This window comes from Hydra vulgaris, chromosome 02 (genome assembly GCF_038396675.1).
Source record: "Hydra vulgaris chromosome 02, alternate assembly HydraT2T_AEP".
NCBI classification, from domain to species: Eukaryota; Metazoa; Cnidaria; class Hydrozoa; order Anthoathecata; family Hydridae; genus Hydra; species Hydra vulgaris.
This window is the reverse complement of record NC_088921.1, coordinates 12,423,888-12,431,473: the sequence shown is the minus strand read 5'-3', so window position 1 is coordinate 12,431,473 and position 7,586 is coordinate 12,423,888. Positions and strand designations below refer to the sequence as shown.

Genomic DNA, 7,586 nt, shown 5'->3' with positions numbered 1-7,586 from the left:
CCCTGCAGAATAAAATTAAAAAAATTCATTAGAATGATTTCTGATTATTTAACGATTAAAGGGTGCTGAATTTCATCATGTTTTTTATTGGATTTTATGTGGTTGTAAGGAGTAGATTCATTTTGTTACTAATTGCTGCATATTCTTTAGAATAGAAATGTCTCCCACAAGGCTTGAGCAGCATACTCTAGAATAGAAATGTCTTTTATAAGGCTCGAGCAGTATACTCTAGAAAATCATATTGAATAAATATCTTTATGTTTCGACATGAATGTCAAAACATATGAAACAGATTGTCTAACTTTAAACACAAATTAAAGTTGTTTCATAAACTGAACAGTTTCATTTTCTTATCATTATTGAACAATTTCAGAATTTCAAAATGGTAAAAAGTTCTATAACCAAAGAAAATTTGTGTTGAATTTTTAAGAACAAACCAACAACAGATTCAACAGATATTTATAGTAAACAAAGCAAAAAAATATCTATTCACAGTTAAGTAGTAGATAAACATAAACTGTTAACAACAATAAAAATTAGAAGAATACAATTAAAAATTAATCATTAAAATTTCAAAACCATTTCAAAATTTATGATACATAAGTCAGATAATTTTTTAAATTTTTAAAAAAGCAATAATAGTCTTCCATACCCAAAAAATGTTTTATGAACATAACTAGAAATTAAATCAAAAAATATACTTCAGCTTCTCCTGAGTCTATAAAATAAAAGTTGTCTCCTTCATCGCCTTGCAAAATGATTACTTCACCAGCAGAGTGTTTTACCATAAACATTGCATCAAAAATATCACTAGAACATATGATGAACATATATATAGATTAATATTAAATACTTTTTTATTAATAAAATTAATGGTTATCAAATTAAAAATAAAAAAACAAAACAAAAAAGAAAGTTTTTACTTTTACACCAAAGCCTCATTTTGGTTAAAAAAAAAAAATCAATAAAATTAAAAGTTTATTTTCTTTATCTTAGGGTTATATAAAAACAAAACCTTTAAAATTGCATCCCTACAAACTACCTAATTTTCATCAAGATTTATCCAGCCCTATAGATAACCTCATACTGAAGTAATTTTCATCATGGATAATCTCAGCTGGTGTATTTAACCAATACATACATCAACTTACATAAAAAACACTTATATGGTTTTTAAAAAAAATTTTACATTCATTTTTGAACTTTATAAAAAAAATTTACATTACATTCCATAAATTTCATAGTACAAATAGCATCATATCTACAATTACTGTCAACATTAAAAATTTAAATAATTAGTAAACAATGCTGATTTTTTTAAGCTTTTAGGCAAACAGTTTTTCTTAAAAGGTTAAGCAGTTTTAGACAAGGAATAATAATAAAGAAAAATGTTTTTTTGCTGTAATAAATACAATTCACACATATATGGTAAAAACCTAAACCCAAACCTACAGTTGATGTATGTACTCAAGCCCTGCTAATTATTATAATCATAACAGAATAAAGTATAAATAACAGAATAACCATAAACTCTAATTTGTGATTTATGATTATACTGCTGATACTTATAATTATGTGCTAATCAATTGTCACTAAAACATTTATCTAGCATTTAGTTTGTATTATATATTTATCATTAATTAGATGACAGTTGGGATGTTTTATTACATTTTACTACATTTTTTTCCTTAACTGTTTGCAAGTCAGTAACAATTAAAAATATAAAACTTTCAAGTTTTTTTTTTATTTGTTGAAAAAAAAGAGCAAAAATGTAAGAAAATAAAGTTCAACAAGAAAAACATTTAAAAATCAAAACTAAAATGCAATTGAAATGGCAACAATAGAAGTGAGAAAGTTTAAACTCTGTACAACTTGCTTTATAAGCAAGCAACAAGAAGTTTGAATGCTTAATAAAATCAGGTAAATCTGTCTTGATATAACTGCATTTAACAGTATAAAATTAAAAGGGCTTATAATCAAGTTAGTTAAACTATTTAAACACACTGTACTACTTGTGTTGTATCTAGCTTGCATCACATATACAAAGTGCAAAGAAACATGCTGTAAAATCTTGCAATATATTCCAAAAATATTTTTTGATTATTATTAGAAAACAATTCTTCATTCCATAAATTCAATAGCACAAATAGCATCATTTCTACAAGTTTTTTCAACATAAAAAATCAAAATGAATAATATAGTTGAGTAATATTTTTTTACTATATAATAATTTTATCAATCACCTTTTCGCTTAAGTCTAAATACTAAAATGTAAGCAACTGCTAAATGGTGTCCACACCTTTTAAATGGTATCCACACATATTACGATGTAGATTAAACAGATTATGACCATTTTAATTATAACCACTCAGGAAGTACCATTGAGGCAAAAATTCCATTCATTGAAAAAAAATCCTTTTGACAAACCCAATTTTATATATATATATGTGTGTGTGTGTGTGTCCACAGATAAACTTGTGTTTGGGCAGGTAGCATCCACAGGATCTATCACAGAAAGTGTCAATATATGAACATGATCTATTACAAATAGCATCAATATATGAATATGATCTAACACAGGAAGGATTAACATATAAATACAATCTCTTACAGCAAGAAGAAACAAAAAGTTTATATTCACTCATTCTTTTTTTTTAAATTAATTTGGTACAGATTCTGTTACTGAAAAAAAAAAAAAAAAACAACATTAAAATAGCATTTTTTTCGTTCTAAACAGCTTGTTCACTGCAACTATACAGAATATTCATGCTATCTTAATGCTTTAGTTGACTTATTTAAAAAAATTAGTTTATTTATTTAAAGACATTTTGCAACAGGTACCTTGTGCAAAATATCTATAAAATGAAATAAAGATGGTTTAAGGTTGTTAAGGGGTTTAAAGATGGTTTAAGATATTAAGATGGTTTTCCACCCAAAAATTCATTTTATATTGAATATTTTTTTTAAAAAAAATATCATTTACAATACAGTGTTAGCTTAGATAAAGTTAAAGTTGCAAATTGTTTTCATGGCAACATTTTGGCTCATTTCATTTATTTAATAGTTAATTATATATATATATATATATATATATATATATATATATATATATATATATATATATATATATATTAGTGATGTGCCATCGGCTAATGCCGATTGTGGCTAATAATAGGTTTAATGTATTTATTTAAGGGTATTATAATAATATTAAGGGTTTAAATTACGTATTTAATATGTTCCTATTCATCAGAAGTGATTCGACCTATTAGCCTATGCTATTGGTAACCAGCAACCGATTAATCGGCTAGACCATTGGCCGATCCATCGGCCGATGGCATTGGTTGATTAATCAGCATTGGCCGATGCATCGGTATTGACTATTAAGCCAAACTAAACAGGTGCATAGGCACACCTTATATATACAAGATGCATACCTAATATTAAGATATTACCTTTATATACATACATTAAACTCTATAATTAGCCTTAATCGGCCTTTGCCGATGGCACATAGTTAATATATATATATATATTTATGTAATAGTTAACTATATATACAACCATCAGAATTAGAAAAAATGAGGTCAGCAATAATTTGCCGACCACAATCTTTTAGAGATCATCAGGTTGGTAAAAAAACTTTGATACAAAGGTTTTACATAAACATAGAATCAAAGTCGGCAATTTTTTACAATGCTGACCCTAATTTTTAAGGTTGTATATATGTATATATGTATGTATGTATACATATATATATATATATATATATATATATATATATATATATATATATATATATATATATACTTTGACACACATATTATACATACATACATACATACATACATACATACATACATACATACATACATACATACATACATACATATGTGTGTGTGACACAAATATATATATGTGTGTCACACACACATATATATATTTAGGCAATAGTTAACTTTTCTATGTATATATACATATATATTTATTTATTATATGTTTACATGTGCACATAAAAGCATGAATGTAATAATTAACTGAATAATTCCCAACATTGATGCTTGTATGTGCAATTTAACTTGGATAAGCAGTGTATACATTTATGAAACTCAAAACAACAAAGACTTTAGTTTTCTTTAGTATTATTTCTTTTTAACTTTTTATTTTAAGTTTTAGAACAAAAACAGTCTATTTTTTTTTTGTAAAAACCATTATATAAAGCATACAAAAATCCAAAACAAATTCTGCTATCTATATAAAATACATATACATAATGAAATATTAAATATATTGTTTTAAAATGAATGATTAAAAAAATTAAAAACTTAAATCACCTTCTTTCAGCATCATCCAAATGACAGAACAAAATATTTTTCTCAATAGCCTTTGATAAGGCAGCCATTGTTTTATAGTCTTTTGGTATCACCTATAAAAAAATTTCATTATGTATATATGTAAGTAAGTATGTATGTATGTATGTATGTATGTATGTATGTATGTATGTATGTATGTATGTATGTATGTATGTATGTATGTATGTATGTATTTATGTATGTATGTATGTATGTATGTATGTATGTATGTATGTATGTATGTATGTATGTATGTATGTATGTATGTATGTATGTATGTATGTATGTATGTATGTATAATATGTGTGTCAAAATATACACACATTTAAATATATCTAATTTTATTAAAAATATTTAGTAGCATTAAAACCTTTTTGACATAAGAAGCTGCATCTTCTTCAGAAATTACTGCAGCACTAACTGCTCCTCTTCTTCTTTTTGTAGTGGAAGAAAGTGGTGGTGGTTCTGATGGAAGAAGTTCAGGTTCATGTGGAGGAGCTATAAGAGCTTCCTTAAAAATTAAATATATAACAAATAATTTAAAAAAATTTAAACAAGTTTATACCAATAATTTTCAGTATATTTAATGTTTGTTCATAGTCAACTTATTTTTTATAATTTACTGTTAGTGGAAATAATATATTATAGTCATTTAACACCATATCTTATCAGACTTTACCAGGCCTTGTGATAAAACATTGAACATAAAATATTTTAGGTACATGAAAAGCGATTTTTGTTACTCTATGCTATTTATCTTATGCTAAAAATCATTTAAGTTTGGTAATAATTAAATAACTCTATAGACATTTTTAAAAGGTGTTTTAATGAAGTAAAGTTTTGAAAACCTCACACCATTGTGACAGAAGTTTAAATACAAATTCATGAAATATTCTTATTACTTACAAATATAATAAATTCAGTTAAAATATTTTATAGAAATATTGAAATAATCAAAATATTCAGCTACTGAAGAAAAACTTGTCTATTATTTTAATACGAGGGAAATGAATAAAATGTAAAAAATAAAAGAAATTAATCTACAAGAACGAAAATAATCTAGCAAGCATGTAAATATTTATTTAGACATTAATTTTATAAGTTACATTTGTTCAGGTATTAGAAAAATATCCTAGCTTTCCGGATACGTAAATATGGGTCTTTACCAAACTTACCATTTCTATACATATCTATTCCACACTGATTATTTCTATACCTATTTCTTATTTACTTCAATATTTTTTAGTAAAATAACTTATTATGAAAAAAAACTTAAAAAGCACAAAACTTAACGTGTGCACCTTTTCCGCATACATAGAGCTTATAAGAGACTTATAATTAGATTTGTTTCAGTGCTAAATGCATTTCATTGATAGCTTAGTGGTTAAGTGCGCTGTCATCAGTGTTTTTTTGTTGTATTCTAATTACCTAAGCACATTAACAACATAAGCATCTCAATCATGAAACATACGTGACAAATATTTTCACCTGGTGTTTTAATGTTTATCAAGTTTTCACTTTTTTTAAAAAATCTTTTCGTTTGTTAAAGTGTAATACAGTTATATATTTTTGTATATAATCTAGTTACTAATACAATATAATAGTTGTATATAATCTAGTTACTAATACTAATATAATAGTTAATAATACAGTTACATATTTTTGTATATAATCTCTATAAAACTTCAAGAGTAATTTGTATTTTAAAATAATACAAAAAATTTTTTAAAAAAAGTCACCAGTAATAGGACTCAAACCATAGCTTTCTTGTTCAGAAGCTCTGTGTGCTATCCACGCTGGCACATTGATAAATGAAAATTTTTTAAACTATATAATTTTTTTAATGCTAAAGATCAAAATTAGGCAGATGTTGCCGCAATGCAGTTTTCAAGTAAAAGTCATACTATAAAACTTAATACATAATTTAATATATTTTAACATTACATTATTTCAAGTTTACATAAGTAAGATATTTGCATACACTTTCGCTCACATTTTCTTATAACGAAATGTATTGTGACTCTTTCTTGCCACTACCTGGTTGCAATGGTTGCCAAGGGTTCGTGTTAAACATGCTTGAAGGGGCACTAACACTATTAAGTTCGGCAATAATATATAAGATATCGTTCAATAAGCAAATTTTACTTTTTTAACATAGTTATCTATTGTTTAAAAAACGAAATTCCTTGTAGACATTAAAAATATGTACAAAGCGTACATTAAAATTTTTTAAATAACACAGATGTAAAGTTGTTTAAATAATAGGTTAAAGTTCTTTAAATAACACAAGTGTGTATCAATCATTTTGTAAAAAAAATTAATTTAATTTTACGTAAAATCGCTGATATATGCATCATATTATACGCATCTTTTATAAAGTCTAACTAACTAAACTTATAAAGTGTTTCAGTAATTTGCAGCAAAAAGCTAAACTTATTTACTAAAAAAACAAACAATTCTTAAACAAGGAAGCAAAATTGAAACAAAATATCAAGTTTAATTAAATAAACTAGAAAATTTATCAATTAAAAAAAGTAAATTAAAAGAAAAATTTTTTATAAAATTTTTATACAACTTTTTTATTCTTTTTTTAGAGTCGTTGCTGAAAAAAACATCTTTTATAACGATTTAACAACAATTGAAAGTTTTGATATGCAATTTATTCACAATTTTTATCAGTCATATAATTAAGAAACTAATTTGCTATGTACGCTAGAACTATAAGAAATTTTGTTAATTTTTCTTACGTTTATTTGTTTATTAGGTTTATTCATTTTTCTATCTTTTCCCTTTTAAAAAAGTTTTTCCTATATTTGACATTTTTCTTAATACTTATATAATAGGAAAATAAGAAAATAAATTGTTATTTATTTGTAAAGAATATTATTTGATTAATAAATTTTGCTAATGACAGAATAATTTAAATTTTTTTTTTTTTTTTTTTTTTAGATTATTCACCTCCCCAAGGCCCGAGGGGGGCCACTACAGTCGAGGAGGCTACTCATTTTTTTTTTTGTGTTTTTATTTTTTAGTTGTTATTCGTGGTGCAACCCTCTCTCAACTCTTTAACTCCGAAACACGAACCTTGCCGAGCAAGGCCGCTGCGCGAGTCAGTTCAGCGCGGTACTTCCAGGGACGTGGTGGGAGTCGAACTCCGAACCTCTCGCTTACAAAGCGAGCGCTCTTACCACTACACCACTACCGCACTTTTTTTTAAAAAAAAAATAAAAGAAT

At 25.4% G+C, this 7,586-nt stretch overlaps 1 long non-coding RNA gene across 1 annotated transcript; it reads right to left on the bottom strand.

Moving 5' to 3' along the window:
• Positions 1 to 732: 732 nt before the first annotated feature.
• Positions 733 to 4,884, bottom strand: LOC136076394 (uncharacterized). Its single transcript, XR_010636231.1, has 3 exons — positions 4,723 to 4,884; positions 4,335 to 4,426; positions 733 to 810 (listed from the first exon to the last, which is right to left on the bottom strand). It is a non-coding gene; the product is annotated as an uncharacterized LOC136076394 (long non-coding RNA).
• Between the last annotated feature and the right edge of the window lie 2,702 nt (positions 4,885 to 7,586).